The sequence below is a fragment of the Toxorhynchites rutilus genome, chromosome 1 (genome assembly GCF_029784135.1).
Source record: "Toxorhynchites rutilus septentrionalis strain SRP chromosome 1, ASM2978413v1, whole genome shotgun sequence".
In the NCBI taxonomy this organism is placed as follows: domain Eukaryota; kingdom Metazoa; phylum Arthropoda; class Insecta; order Diptera; family Culicidae; genus Toxorhynchites; species Toxorhynchites rutilus.
In genome coordinates, this window is record NC_073744.1 from 172751597 (window position 1) to 172768685 (window position 17089).

Here is a 17089-nt window from a genome sequence, read left to right on the forward strand (position 1 = left end):
CTCAATAATACTGAAATTTCAGTTCTGTTAAAATGTCAGTCGAGTCCTTATCATTTTTAACGCTAGCATTATTTGAATAAAAAAAATTAGTTCGTTTATTCTGATTCATTCGATTTTTTTTGCCTTTAATAATAATGCGTTCTCTTATGTAACTTGTAACTCATGTAACTTATTATAAAAAATATAAAAAAAATAACGAAAACAAACTCATTATAAATTGGATTATAGATTTATTAAATTAAAATACATGGTTAGTTACGTTTGTATCAGAATGAACGCTGTCTGCAACTGAAGATGCTACTAAAATTCCAGAAAAACTGTTTTCATCATTTTCCTTGTTGAATTGATTACGACGTTGAAAATGAATTGGAATTTGTTCCTAAGACTGTGTGTATTTCACTGTTGCAGTAATAATTTTTACGATTAAAATAACATCGTAGTTTTCCTTCAAACACTATCTCATTTATGCTTCCGCAGATCCTTGTTCAAAAACGCGATTAGCATAATCCGCAGCAGAGCAGCTTGTCAAGCGCCTTTCGTATCAACGCACAGCTGTTAATACGCGGATCCTGAGCGAAGAATACCGTATCTGATATGCCAACCGCTGGGTGTCGAAGAGCCGGTGCCGGTGCTTCGGCGTCGGACAGGGGAATTCTTGATCACTGGGCACAGATCGGACAGTATGTACTTGAGTTCCTCGAGCTGAGCCTCCACCACCTCGTAGTCGATAGCGTCCCGGGTCAGGTCGAACTGTGTGGAATACTGAATAAGAATATTAGGAGAGAGCTATTTTTGTTCAAAATAACATAATCTGACCTTCACATTCAGCTCGATATAGTTGCTCAAAATCTGCCCCGTTGGGCAGCGGAACATCTTGACCACCGAGTACCGAACCGAACAGTTTGGTCTTGAATTCCTCGAGCCGAGCCTTGACTACCTCTTCGTTGATCGCGTTTCGGGTGAACTGTGTGGAATATAGAATAAGAATATTATGAGGGAGAGCTATTTTTAATGTGTTCAAATTAACAAAAACTGACCTTCACATTCAGCTCGATAAAGTCTCTCAAAATTTATCCCTTGATGAACCAGTTGGAGATTTGATTGACATCATCGAACTCATTTAGTAGCAATTTCAACTAAGGGAGCTTATCTATGAACAAAACAAAAACAGAAGTTAGTTAAAAACCCGGTCAATTTGTCGAAACACCACCCACCGTTCACCCACAGTCCACGACAATATGCTCCATAATGCCCTCGTGCGCCTTTGCAGAAACTTTTATCACTGAACTTGTTCCACAGCAGCTGAATAAAGAAGCGAAATAAAAATTTCGGTATCCATATCACCTGCAAATTCTGATTGATTTCAAAATCAACAAACAAACGTCAATAGTACTCACATATTAATACATGGGGTGAAAAATTGCCTGAATTGTACTAATACTAACAGACATGATAAAAAACTGTCAATTCGCTTTCATGGCATGGAGCTTCGTGCTCCGCTTTTGGGAAATGATAGTGATAATGGATTTTCAGGTGTATTAAACACATATCTTAAAATAAAAATTATGAATGAAAATTAACTTCTTCTTCTAAAATGTGTTATTTGTGTAATAGAGTAATATGTTCTTTTGCAAGTTGGGAAACCTTCCGAACAGTAATTGTGTTTGATATTGATTGTATATTACAATGATGAGTTTTAGTGAAAAAATGGTTAAGGAAGAATCAGTACCTCGAGTTTTAATCAATCAAATAACATGAAGTAAAAATTTTCATTCAAAATTTTAACAACTTAAAACTGTCTTGAGGTGTGATAATCTTATAGAGAATGATTTGCCTTCCCAAACCGATGTCTCCACCAGACGTCGATACAATACTACTGTGATCGCTTATAATGCTTGTCCGGTCACCGGACATTGTAGTCGCAGTAGACGGCTGCATCACGGCGCCGTAAAGAGGTTGGTACGGTCGAAAATTGCCATTTGGGTTTCAGACCGGTCCGGCAATTGGAATCGAAAATGACACAAGTTTCATAAATTTTTTTCACGTAGGAGTACGTCTTCCAAGAACATGTTAAGAGCGCAAATTGTGGAATAAAATCTGCTACATAACGAATATTATTAAATTTCAGTCATTTCTCGATGAATTTACTAGATATTTGCATCAATCGATTTAGGCACTTCCTAACAATTTATTACAACTAAGAAAGATTTAATATTTTAAGAAACCAACAATTGAAAAATGTTAAACATTATCTACACCAGGTGTCTTAAAGTGGTTTATATACCCCTTGGGGTCTTGGTCTAGATATTTACTTAATGTTATGTCTATTTATTGATGAGAAAATTATGTAAAGTTTACTCACTTGACCAACCGCAATGTTTTTGAATTGGTAAGTATTTTGTATGAATAAGATAAAGATAAAATTTTTAAAAATAATTTGAGTATCCCTGATCTACATGATTGTTCGAGCACAAACAATCGGTACTCTCCCAGTTGCCCATTCAATAGGAATATGGGACCGTGCCATGAAATATGCGTTTGGTTTGATTTTCTGCAGAATCAAATCTCACGTTTTGATTGGTCCAATTGGAACTTTCCTAGTTTCGTCGCCTGAAAGTAGTGATTAATTTTGTCGTGGCTTTCTTTGCTCATACACTGTTTCACAGAAGCCAAATACTTGACTCTTTTTGACAGATAGAATTTGATCAACGTGTACTGATCAAATATATTCGACACAAAACACGACAAGCAAATATTCAATTCCTGGATGCCTAATAGATTTGTTCGGTCTGTTGTTCGAACCTATCGGTACATGGTTAGGTTATCTTAAATATTTCAGTTTTTTCTCCATGTTCGATGTTTGACATTGTTGAAAATTGAAGAGTGGCAAACAAAATAGCATTTGTACAAATATCAAACAAAATTTTAACTGTCAAAAGGTGTCAAATATTTGATCTCCGGTCAAACAGTGTACGGCCACTTTTACTCTAGACAGCGGGCAGTGTATGTCAAAAATGAACTAAGAGTTTATTTGACAACGTTGCCTACGAGTGGCACTTGAAATTATGCCGACGATGTAAGACGAATAGCTGCTTCTTCTTCTTGGATGGCACTAACGTTCTCAACTCAAGTATTACTAGCGTCATTTTCATTAGTAGTACTTGGTTGAGATTTCTATGCCGAATAACACGCCTTGAATGTTTTCTGAAGTGGCAAGCTCTAGAAAACGCGTGTCCACAGTGCAAGCCGGAATAATTTTCTTTGACGAAAACTTCCCCGGCCAGAACGGGAATCAAATCCGAACACCCGGCATGATAATGTAATACGCTAACCACTCGGCCACGACAACGCAACGTAACGCTAAAAATTCAGATTTTTGGTTTTTAAATCTTCAAATATTAAAATATATTGTCTCAAATGTCTGTCCGCGCATCATTCAAGTACGGATCGACTGATTTTAGCTATCTTTTTTTTTGTATTTTTAGTCCAATTGATTTGAAGTTGGTTTGAAGCGAAAATGGAAATGGAGAAACTATTCAGTTACCTCTCCAAATATACGAGGGTAGGCTGATAACTAATGCACATATGCTCGAAAAAGACGAGCTAAATAAACTTTAGAATCGCGTCTGGTGGCATGTGGAAGTACTATTTCTCCTCTACAGACGTGCGTAGTTTGAAGGCGTTGCTTTCATTCAGTTTGTTTTGAGTAGTGGAAATCAATTTATGAATACATTTATATTTCAGTGTGAATCTACCTCGTCCAAGTCAGTGAAACATTAAACGAGTATAGAAATGGGTGGAATCACTTGTATTATAATTATGATGGCTGGAAATATCCTTCCCAGAGTTGTATGGCCTTGCGTTGTCCTGATGGAACACAACACCTCTTCTGTTGGCCAATTCTGGAGTATTAATCAATCGCTGGCTTCAAACGGTTTGTGTTTTGGCCATACGGAAGCTTCTCGTAATATATGATTCCTTCCTATAATAAATGATTCTTTTCAAGACCAACCAAATTCACGGCTCATTGTTACTTAATGTTGCTAAGCCGTTTGAAAATATATTCAGTATAAAAAAAGTCCAACCAAATACACAGAATCCGTTAGTCCTGGTTTGGCTATCGTCGGATCTGCTTCACCACTATTTGTTCACGAACGTTATTACACAATATTGTCGTATGTTTCTCATTCCCGGTCACCATCCGTTTAAGAAATGGGTCAATTTCATACCTATTGGCCGAGGCTTCACAGTTGCAAATTCGATCCATCACGTTCATCGGTGTAGCACCCGAACATCGTGTTTCATTTTGAATCCAGCTTCTATGAGAGAGGCATTATGAAGCTACATTCAAAATGGTAACAAATTATACAACAGAACGGTGCATATTTGACAATCCGAAACATCTGAAATAAAGTTTTTGATTTCACGCAAAAGTAATGGATTTCTTTCTCTCCAACCTAATATGTAGAAAGTTGAATTGAAAATAAAATTATTCAATGTTGATTTTCTTTGTTTTTTTTTCTGCGTCTTTTTCATCAAAACAATGTAACGGTCGAGCAGTGCTGCAATCGGTCGATTTGGTGCCAGATTGGCACAATGTTGGCTCATAATTGGTTGTCAAATGCAGAGATGCCAGGTTTGAAGACATGTCTTAATTTTGAAGACATTTGACTTGCTGTGAAGACATTTTATTTTATGAAGATATTTTGAAGACTTTATGAAATATGAGAACACATTTCAGTATGTTAGCGTACGTGGGTTTAAAAAAGATATTATTTCCATGAAATTCTAACTATTGACCCAAAATATCGTCAAAAGAAGTAGAGCTTCTATCTCGGAGTTTTATTCACTTGCTTTTTCCAAATTTTTCCAAGCAGAAAATCCACAAGCATATAGAATGAATTCAACAAAAATCGACTTTTACTTAATATTCTGCAGAACTTCAAGCGCTTTGAATACATATTGCCTCTAGAAGACATTAATTCATTTGCGCTCGAGAATTCGAATGATTGTGTCATTGTATTTTTACTATACAATAGATGAACCTAGATATTTGAAACAACTGCTTCGCAAATCGAAGTTTATCGGGTTACATACCGTGTCACACTATCAGTGTCGGTTCACGCTTTCAAATATATTTATTGCATAGAAAAATAGTTCGGCTAGAAAACCATCACATATGGTAGAATGTACGAAAACAACCTATGTTTGTTTTTATTTCCTTATTAAGTTACTGTCAGTCCCAGTGATTAACGTTTTTGTAACGAAAAGCTCAATATCGATACCTAGGGACCGACACGGGGCTCAACGTGGTTATAAAATGCGTTGTATATCAATCAAAATTAGAATAAATATTGAATAAACTAGCAAAATTTGTTCAAAAGTAAGTTATGAATTTTTGTTTCCTCCGATATGATTGTGAAGACATTTGAAGACATTTTTTCGATAGGTCGATAAAATCATTGCAAAATGGAATGCTGTCGGTACCGTTTCGACACTATTCCTGGGACCGATCTGGCACAATAAAGTAGAGTGGGTATATATTTATAACATATTCGACAAAATCAGTGCTATGAAGAAGCAATATATGCGGGCGTTCTATTCGACATAATTCGCTCAAGTGCATACTTGGTTGTCGCAATGCAGGAGGAATGATTTTGTCTGAACTATGGTTTACAAAATTTGTTTTATAGCAATGTGAAAACCGGGGTGGTGTAGTAGATGGATATATTTGGATTGGAAAACTAGAATAGTGTCGTCATTAACCCTTTAAAACCCTATTTTTTATTTGCATGAAAAAACTATAGTAGATCATATTTTGATGAGAAAATCGAAAAACATAACGGCAATTTTTTAAAGTCACGGATTTTTTTATTTATGCTACAAAACCAGTAGTTCGCCTTAAGGCGTGGTTGGGTATTTGGTGGAAAAAAAAAACTTTTGAACTACTCGTAGTAGTTATTCTTTATGATCGAAATCATTAAAATAATTCTGGTTTGGCTGCAGGTGTAAATTGATGTCGCATCGAAGGTGTATGACTTGCGTTTCCGATATGCATCTCGGGTTTTTGCAAGTCCTCTTTCCGGAGTATTTGGAAAATTATCCATTCTATCATGATTGACATCAGAGGGTGGAACAGACGCTCGCTTCGAAGTGGATGGGTTCTTTGTGGTGATCATACGTGGGTGACTAGGAGTTTTGCAAAACATCTGGGCTTGATAGGATTTCCTAACCTCAGTTCGAAAGTTCGGTAAATGAATATTTGAATGAGGAAAACCTGTTTTTTTTTATGTTTGTAAATTCAGTAGAATTTGGATCAGTTTTGTCAGCGGATCCAGTGACCTTTCCGGGTCCGAATTTTAGTGGTATCTTTTTGTTTGTTCTTCAATTTCTTGATCATTGCAGTATTCACCATCGCTTCCGAAGTCGTCTTCAGGATCTACTTCGTCATGTCCCCAAACCGTGTGGAAAACAAACCTATGAAAACACAAAAATAGACTCAATTTCTGCAAAACAGTTGTATCCGATGTTAGTTTTCAGTAGGTTACACTACAGCAAGAGTCGGATTTTTTTCGCTCAACTGCCCAGCACCGCCGAAAAACTGCAATTTTGTTTACCATAACAACAAAACTTGATGTCAAACGTAAAATTCTAATCAAAATAAACTTACCGAACATTTTTTCCACCGATGAAAGGTTCAAAAAGTGTGTTTGTTTTTCGTTTGGAGTGCGCGACCGAAATCGAAATATTTTTTTTCCGCTTTTATTTCAAATTTTCGACACTCGACTTAAAATACTCCTAGCAGAAACCAGCCAATATAAAACCAATGTGTATGTATGATAGATGAAAGTCTTTTGAAGACGTGTTAGTGTGGGTGAACATTGAAAATAATGTTTGAATAATTAAAAAAAATCCGTGAAGCTCGTCTAAAGGCGGGGTTGGATTGTAGAGGGTTAACCTTCCTATCCTCGCGCATAGGTCTGACAGACCGAGAATGAATGAAGTGGGTGAATTGAATGACTATTAACCCTTTAACGGGTACTGGCAACTTTAATGGCACCAACAAAAAAAATTATTTTCGCTGCACTTGGAATATTATATCAACATTTTAGCTAGACAAACTCTTCTAAAGGAATCTGGCAATATTCCAATTTTTTTGGGCTGCTAAAAATGTACGATATTAATTTGGGAGTCATTTTTATGTATCAAAACCACGAGTTTAGAGCGCCGGCAGAAAATTCGTTGAAAATGCAACAAGTTGAAAAGTTTTTCACTGTAAACGTACTATTCAGGATCTACTGTGTAAGGTCATGTAGTTTTTTCAATGAAATAAATGGTGTATTTGATGGAAAATTCAAATTATTATTTTTTCTTTATAGAGTGATAGAGTTTCAATATAAAAAAAACAGGTTTTTTTCGCTGCACTAGAAATATTGTAAATCGATGAAATAATCGGTATCATCGCACTAGAAATATTGTTTTGATTTTTGCATAACTAAAGGCGCAACATATTGAAGTGTTTTTGGGGTTAACGGGCCGTGGCAACTATATTGCCACCATTTTTTCAACTGTTTCAATAGTTAATTTTTTTTCAAATGTAAATATGTGTTATTCCTCATGTAAGGATTATGTTCTCTGAAGTTGGAGTCGATTCGTTGCCTAGTTATCACGGCCCGTTAAAGGGTTGAAACTGAATGAAGTTAAAGAGAAAATATTGTCTGGAGGTTTTTCATTCAATTATACCTTTTTCTTTGAGTAAATGACAATAACGCCTAAAAATACACAATAGCAATATTACAGAGACACGCACAGTCTGTGAGTACACCAGTTACGATTTTTCGCGCGAGTATAGGAGTGTTAAAAGCTCTGAAGATTATCTTATTTTCTTTATCTAAACTCATAGGAAGCAATACATAAATGTTGAGGATGCTCACGATTTTATGATATCTTGAGTCAAAATAGTGATAAAATCATAAAGCAGTTTAATTTTAAGAGGGTACTCTAGTCAGAAATTTTTTTTATTTTAATTTTCGGTTTTTGATGTTTAGATATTCAAGAATGTACCCTGGAAAGCACTTTACGATAATCCCCTTATTTACTGAGTCATAGGCATTTTAGTGATGCAAAATCTAATTTGGTCTTGACACAAAAATTTAAAGAAAATTTCCCTCGAAACTAGTTTTTTCAAACTGGCATACACGATATCTCGAGTTCTACTGAACCGATTGATTCCAAATTTTATGTGAATAGATCATTATACATCGCATAAACCAATAAAAAATATTAATTTTTAATTTGGCTATTTAAAAAAAAAGTCGCCATAAAAATCATGCTAAAAAGAAATTTTAGTTTTTAATCGATCGCCATTTAGCCATTTTTTTTTACTTGTCCGAGGCTAATACCATAGCGGCATCTTTACAGATTTAGAATCTGTTCGATTTTTGTTCCGGAAAATCAGAAGTAGGGACGTCGATTAATCGTTCGATTGATTCAAATAATCGAATATCTGAAATTATAATCGAGTAATTTTGTATCGAATAATTTAAAATCAAAATATGAATACATCGAATAATTGCCACTGTAATCGCGATTAATGAATAAGGAATTTTTCTCAAGGTTAATCCATTTATGGTTAAGAATTAGGCTATATAATTTTTTCATCCATCATTTTTTTATCCAACCATTCAACATCGACAATCCGATAGACCACGCGATCAGAATGACAACGTGTTACGTGATTATTGCAAGAAATAAATGTTCGCTCGATCAATCGAATATTTAAAAACAATTCTTCGAATGAATGGAATATTAAAAAATGCCCCAACGATTAATCAATAATCGAATAAATGAAAGAAAATAGACATCACTAACCAGATGGGCTGGAATCGTGTACTCTATGGCACAATTGTTTTTTTTTTTAATTCTTTATTTGAGAGGTTTTCAGCCTCCTGGGCTGGTTCGCCTCTATGGCACAACTTTTTTTGGACTTCCCCACTTCACCAGCTTGTAACTATTATAATTTTGAATATTCTTTCTCCGATTAGATGTCGTTGTATTGTTATAAGGCTAATAAACAAATAATGAAAAAATCGATATTAAAAATACAATAGTTTATGGGTACGGACGGGAACTTGACATAGGACTGTGATTGTGTGTAGTAATTGGATTTGAATTGTGTTTTTTCATTGTTCTAAATCTATAATTTTTTTCTGTAAGAATTTGCATGTGCATTCGAGGAAGAGAAGCGGGTTCCTTAGGAAGACATACATAGAGAGCATAATATTAAGATCGCGACTACTCATGCTATCATAATCTGATATGCGTGAGTATAGTCTTTCGATCTTCTAAATCAGCAGCCAGTTAAATTAATTAATTGCATTTTTACATAACCAAATAACATGCTCGATATTATGACATCCTGTACCACAATTACATGAATTGTTAGTAGCAAGACCTATACGATAAAAACGTGAATTGAGCACGAATTGATTGGATAACATAGAATACAATAACTGATAAATGCCTATTATCGATAAATGGAGAATAATTCATTATACGCATCAATTCACATTGTGAACAAAACACCCGAATTTAGGTCAAAAGATTGCTCGTCGCATCGGAGAGGAGTGCGAGTGGTTAGTGCAATCGAAAGAAAATATACCCAGTTTAATCGTCAAATTGTTAACTTTTTTCACTATATTTACTGTTCATGTTTGAAGCAAAAAAAAAAAATGCTGGATAAATTTCCTGTCTAATGGTATATGGCACAACATATGTCGGAATAACGTGTTTGAGTAATATGCGTTTGAAAACTATTAATGAATCGTTACATTTTTCGTAGAGTGACCCCCCTATATAGAATATCAAAGACATAGTCCTATGTCAAAAATATAACTTCACATGAGATTTTTCCTAATGAGCGAAATTAGAAAACAAAAGTATTTCATTTTTGCAAATAGCATCAAATTGAATGTATTCGCAACTTTTGAAAACTCTACAATGGAATCAAAACGGAATCTTTGAAATACAATTTGCACTATACAGAAAAATCTGTTTGTATGGCATTCCTGGATGTACTTTTTTCGAAAATGCTGAACCCGAGATGCCAGGTTGAAGACATGTTTTCATTTCGAAGACATTTAACTGACTGCGAGGACATTTGATTTTGTGAGGACATTTTGAAGATATTATAAAGTATGTGAAGACATTTCAGTATGATAGTGTATGTGAATTTTTCAGAGATGTTTGTTTAATAAAATTGGCCCAAAAAACTTTTGTCTTAGTGTCATCCGCTCACATTTTATCAGTGTCACTTGCTTACTTTTGTCCTTAGTGATCAATCGAGAGTTTATTCTCGGTGTCATTCACTCGCTTGTTTTTCACGACCACTTCACAATCGAAGGTTTTCCGGTTACATATCGTTTCACGATAATTAGCCAAAGCTGAAATAAACAAATTGAGTTATTTAAAAAAAAAATGACAAATGAGAGTTATCCATTATATTTTTTGCCATTTAAATCTATCTAGCCCACATTCATAGACATTTATTACTTCATTTCTAAATTTAGTTCGTGGTCGCGCAATATATATATTTTTCACATTTATTGAATTAAACTTCAAAACCTCAAGGTAAGGAAGGAAGGTATTGAATTAGAGAGACTTTAAACTCTGAGAGTTCATTCGTCTCTAAGCCTCAAGGTAAGTTTAATGAATGCTATATATACAGCAATTATTATAAACCTTGAATAATCTATCAAGCATTGTTCAAAATTAAATTATGAATTTGAGTTTCCTTCAATATGATTGTGAAACCATTTTTTCGTACAATGAAAAACATCTGAAAAAATCCCCTGGCATCCATGATTGAAACTCAACGAACGTAGAAATTGAAATGTCAACAGCAGTTGAACGAAAAGGTTGCCGACACAAATCGCACGCGACTCGACATGCTAGGGGGCTGTCCACATACCACGTGGACAATTTTAGGGGTTATATTATATATGTGTTATTAACTATTAAGTTAAGTTAAATTAGTTTCGAATTCAATAGATTTTAACGCATTTTATATACAGCCTAATCTTCAAATGGTATGAACAGAGATGCCAACCTTCCTGATTTTTCACTCAGTTTTGCCTGAATTTTCTGGAATGATCCTGATTTTAACTGATTTCCATACTTTTTACTTACTCAGAATAAAAATTATCCGTAATAAATATACTGTGAAGGGGGGTCTCCGTAGCTACATTGGTTGCGCGTTCGCTTAGTAAGCGATCGATTGTGAGTTCAAAACTCAGGGCTCTCATTGACCATCTTTGTGTTGTTACAGAATAGCTACGTCCACGCAACAATCATCAGCGATGGAGATCGATCCACGGTCGAAATAAGATCGATTCATCCATACAACTGCTCTGCTCTGCAAGACACATCGGGCTGCTGTTCTATAAATAACTCAACAATGATCAATCAACTGTCTCCGCTGTCCGGTGGTCTAACTGGATAATGGAAGAACAGAAAGAATACTCTTACGCCTAAATGGCTACTGTGTAAATGTGTACCATATGTAATGGTATAGAAGGAATACTGGCGAATGACAACTGTGTAATGTGCTAATTATAGATATGATAACCATGTGACATGTACACGATTAAAATTCGGCTCTGTTACATCTAAAATGCTAATGAGCCTTAAATAATAAATAAATGGGATAAAAAAAATTAGTGGTTTATATCTATGATATAACCGCAAGGTTCACGTGGAACTACCTTAGCTTAGCAATCATTCGTTTGTATTGATTAAATTCTTGATTGAATGAAACAGTTTCCAAATTCAATTGAGTTCAATATATTTGCTCTGTGAGTGAAAAAAATGAACAAATGCCGTGTAAAGTCAATTCATTTATTGTGATTGATTGTTCTTCGTTACAAGTAAATTTAATGACGGACCTTTTACGTTTGGTATGATGACTAGAACAAAATATATGTACGGAAGAATTATCAAACGTTTGATGAACCAGCCTAAGGCTGAAAATCTTTCCAAAAAAGACAACAAAAAAATTATCAAACGATTATTTTATTTTACATTTCCCTCTGAAGTTTACATCCCAAAAGTGTACATACTTCTCGAATCTCGAATTTGCTTGAAACTGGGAAGTTCATTCGCTTCTAGTGGCTGCACGATTTTCCCAGGTTCCTAAGTTTAGAAGATCATGTTAGGACAGACATATTCCACTCTGCACAAAGGCAAGCGAGGACAAAAGTACTCGCAGTTTGCATTTATTTGCAGAGCCGATTTCCCCAGAAATCTCGGTTTTGAAGTCTGTGTTAGGGAAACACATTTCAATCGGAACAAAAATACAAAATAATTTGTATGAATTCGCAATGCCGATTTCCCCACGCTTCATGGATTTGAAGTCTGTGTTAGGGAAACACATTCCAGTCGGAACAAAAATACCACCGACTTGCATGAATTTGAAATACCGATTTCTCCAGGCACCTTGGTTTAGAAATCTCTATTAGGGAACACATTTCGGTGGGAACAAAAGCTCCCCCTACTTTCGTGTGTTCTTTTTCTTCTTTTTGGATTTAAGAGGGTTTAAACTTTTCAGTTCACTCGCCTCTAGGCTCTTTCGTGTGCTTGCAATGCCGATTTCGCTGCTTGGTTTTAAAGTCTGTGTTAGGGAACATTTTTCGATGAGAACAAAAGTCCCCCTACTTTCATGTATTTGCAATGCCGATTTCCCCAAGGCTGCTTGGTTTTGATGGCTGTGTTAGGGAAACCGTAAATCGGGCCAATCAAAACGATGCAGTTAGGGCGTTTAGATAACGCCTAATATTTTACAGGCATTCAATTGTTTATCTAATGAAAAACAACATTTTGTTAGTTGCGATAGATGCGTAGAAATATTCCCTATCAAGTGATGCAAACATCTCTCCTATCCAGTACGAAATGTTCGAGCTATAAGCATTCGAAATCTTTCAATTTTTCCTGCATGTTCTGTGTTTAGGTTTTCATTTTACCCTCCATATATTCCGGTTAGACGTAGTCCCACGTCAAAAATATACTGCGATCCATACCAAAGTTTTCCTGGTTGGAAATAAAAACCGTCATAATAACTCTCCGGTCCGTACTTGTTGAATGCTAGCAATAAGTTAAATTCTCGTTATACAAAAATATAGAATGAAATTTTCCTGATATTAAGCTGTACCTAATCAAGAATATTGCCAATTGTAAATCGACTGAAGAAGCCTGTCCAGAGCAAAAAAATCCCGGATTATTTTCCCTACACAATGCTGGATAATTTCATGAAACCAAAATAGAAATGTTGTATAATTGTATAAAAACAACATCAAAATTTAAAAAAATTCAACAATTCTTCCGCTTTTGATATGTTATCCTCATTTGGTGAGTAGAATTCCAAAGAATGAACGATGAATTCAGAGAAATTCTGAATATTGATTTCTCAGTAATTGACTGTAGTGATGCCGTAGTGTTTTGGAATAAAATATTAACGATCAAAAAATCCGGCGAAACATTAGCTCTTACACTTCGGCGAGAGTTTATACCATGTTTATTAATTATTTCACATTCGACATATCTCGCAATTCATGAAATCGGAAATAGACTAGTAACGGAAACAATGAAAAAATATGAGCACGTCGAAACACAACAAATCGATAATGCTTCTATAAATTAGAACATGTAGGCTTACTTTTTAAATAAAACGTATTTGTAATCAAAATGCGTTTTATCGAAGAAAATATATTACGACTGTTCGCCGCACCAGCCCCTCGAACAGGTCTGTGACGGTGTGTAACGCAACTCTAACGGATGATCTGGGAAGTATGGGAGAAAGCGACAGTAGGAAAAAACGTAAACATAAACAAAACAGAAATTATACAAAAAGCGGTGATTTGGTTAATTGGCGATTGGAAAATATTAAATACGCGATTTAAATTGGAATCAGTTGAATTTTAAAAGTAAAGGTGAACTATAATTTATTATGTAAATCTATTAAAACCTATACGATTTACAGGCTAGTAAATAGACACTTAAGTGTCGTGGAAAAAACAGTTTGTGATAGGAAAAAACATTGTGCGGAGACCAAAATGTAAGCGAAGAAATGAGATTGTTGTAGAACCTATCCTAAATCAATATATACATTTATAGCTTTAAGCGGATCAAATCATATACACGGTTGATTGATTTTTTGCTGGAAGAACTCCCATCGATTCTATCACAACAACAACTATACGGATAGTTCGTGCTAGCACTGATGATGGTCAAATCAAGACGCTGATAAAAAATAATCCTCGGTACACGACAAATGAATTAGTAAATTCACTACAGACATCTAAAGCCACCGTTCACAAGCAGTTGGTGAAGCTGGGTTTCATACCGTTTGATCGAAAATCCTTTAAGGGATTGCATCTCCATCTGTCGATTAATTTCCACTGCTCGCAGCTAGACAAAATCAAAGCAGAAAACTCGTGTTACATCAGGGCAACGTCAAACTTCATGTCTTTTTGACAACAGGGCAAATTCTTCTGGAGTCTGGCTGGGAGGACCTATCCCACCAGCTAATCTAACTGGATCTTGCACTTTCAGACTCTGGCAAGTTGAAGTCCCTGAAAAATCATCTTAAGGGCAAGAACTTCGACTGTATGAATAGCATAGAAAATACCTTGGCCATTTTTCGACAAAAAAAAAACGAACATATTCTGGAAGAATAGAATGTCCGTGAAAGATTGTGGAACAAAACTGTGCATATAAAATTGAATCAATGCATGTCTGCCTAGAAAAATTAAGCTTTTGTTTCCCCAGAAATCGAAACGAACTTTCTGGACAACCAAATATGAACTATCCTGATTTCTTCCAGATTTTTATTTGCGTTCTTCCTGATTTTTGAAAATTATGGTTGGCAACCCTGGGTATGAGTAGAAACCGGGGCTCTGGCAACCCTATCCCAACCAATGCAAATTGAGCGTAGGCAGCATAAAACAGGGCTCACGCTCAGGGGGCTCACGTATTGTTTACTGTTTGGAGTCATATATGTTAATATTTGATTACGTTGGATAGTTTCCTTTGGCAAGCGATGTTTGGATACCCATCTGGAAGCTTTCTTGTCGATTTGCAATCAAAATCACTGCTACAGGACCGCGCGGAGCACTTCATTTTTAATTTCAGGTTATGATTTCTATGCTCATGAGTTTCTATGCTGGCTACAAAAAGGCGGCCATCTTACCAATCCCTTGGTAGAAACTGCCGTCTTGAATAACCTACCCAAAGGGCTGTGATCAAAAACATAATTACAGACTGGCTGTCACAGTATCAGGACCATAAACACTATCCACATATTCAGCCGCCTGACCCGCGTTTTCGCCTCTATCGAAGTGAAACTGTAAAATTGCCTGGCTCAAACAGCTTTGAGTCAGGTGATTTCAAAACAATCGGGGAACTATGTTCGGGTATAAAGTATTATCTTTTTAACGCCTCCTTGCGAACCTGATTGCACTTCCATAACGCGAGATACGGATGACCATCGCAATGCAATGAAAAACTGAAAAAAAAATTTCACGTCATCTTACATACGAACCAGCATATATCGATAACGATCGTCATTATTGGATTAATGTTTTGCACGGCCCAAACCATTCGAAATGCGTCAAATCGAAATTGATCCTCCGGTGGAAGTAAATTAATCCTAATTCCTTCAAACTGCCTTCAATATAAACTTACGATCGGTGCAGCTGCAGCCGGCGCCGGTTCTTTCTTCCGCCCCGGAAGAATCGTGGTTTATTGCGTTCCTAATGTGTTACCAATTGGAGATTATTTCCTACTTCCCCTTGCAGCATATCGCACAACATGGACATGATCGACGGCTTCATCCAATCGTTCCAACCAGCAGCCGTGACCGTTTGGCGTTCGTTTTGGAATGCCTCCCGGAAAAGGATACATTTATTAAGACATTATATATTGGGTAACCATTCAACCTTGCGTTTTCAGTTTGTGTTCTTTTCTTTTCCTCCATTCATTCGGCACGGAAGATCGGGCAGGAAAAAACTGTGAAAACTAATCTCTTCTAATAAATTCGGGAAACACATTATGAGTGCACACACATCGGCTCTCAACGCAACGGTTCCACACAGGGCGCTGCTGCCCCGGGAATGTTGAAGCCTTTCGGGCGTGTCGAGAAGGGTTTCTAATGAGGTATTACTAATTTGCTAATAATCAAGTGTGTAGGTATGAGGTTTTCTTTTCATTCCAGCAAAAAAAAAAAAATGTGGCAAAAGAAAACGATATCCCGTAGGAAGAAAAAAGGAGGAATTATGAATGGTTTCACCCTTGGCTCCCGATACAATGCCACCTTTTGGTTCCGACCGTGGGCTTCGAGGCGGTCCAGGAAAGAAATTGATATCTTAACCAAAAAAGGGGTTAAACGAACAGTCGATTTTATGGTCAGCACCGATTGAGGTAAAAACCAGTCTTTTTGTTGTATTCTCGATTCAACCCTCGTGGCGCGCGAGACTATCCGGTTTCCTGTAATAACAGATGTGATACAAACACGGGAACGCGGGGACTGCATAGCCGGACAGCCGAGGGATTTAATCCGACGGATTCTCGAGGACGAACGGTGGCTTCCATTTCAAGGGTATTCGTATCGACACAATGAAAGGGACTTTACGATTTGAGCCGAATCGTTGGAAGTTGCGATAAAAAACGGTCAAACAGAGAACACTTATCGGTCGAGTGAATCGTGAAACAACTCTCGGGTGAAAAAACCAACAATCTTTAAAAAACATAATCCCGAGCGACAGAAAGAAGCTAATCTTCTGGAACCCAAAATGGACTACGCTAAATTTCCCATCAACTGATACGGATCTCTTTCCTCACGGCTGGTGGCGACGAAAACAAGAAAATTGCCGCCACCTTCCGATACCCGGGAATAGATTTGGATTTGTAGACTTTAATTTCATCCTATGGGCGGTACGGGATTAGTTGTTGTTTGTAACATTTGTTTTCAATGCTCTTGAAAAATAAAGAATATTAAAATCAGGGAAAAAAACCGTGACGACTTACGAAAATAATATCA

General features: G+C 36.2%; 2 long non-coding RNA genes across 2 annotated transcripts; both read left to right on the top strand.

The window, feature by feature from the left end:
• The first annotated feature begins 13867 nt into the window (after positions 1-13867).
• LOC129762063 (uncharacterized) lies at positions 13868-14681 on the top strand. The gene is made up of 3 exons (XR_008740526.1): positions 13868-13976; positions 14033-14107; positions 14167-14681. It is a non-coding gene; the product is annotated as an uncharacterized LOC129762063 (long non-coding RNA).
• A 142-nt stretch (positions 14682-14823) lies between these two features.
• LOC129762062 (uncharacterized) lies at positions 14824-17048 on the top strand. The gene is made up of 3 exons (XR_008740525.1): positions 14824-16206; positions 16265-16470; positions 16549-17048. It is a non-coding gene; the product is annotated as an uncharacterized LOC129762062 (long non-coding RNA).
• Positions 17049-17089: the final 41 nt, after the last annotated feature.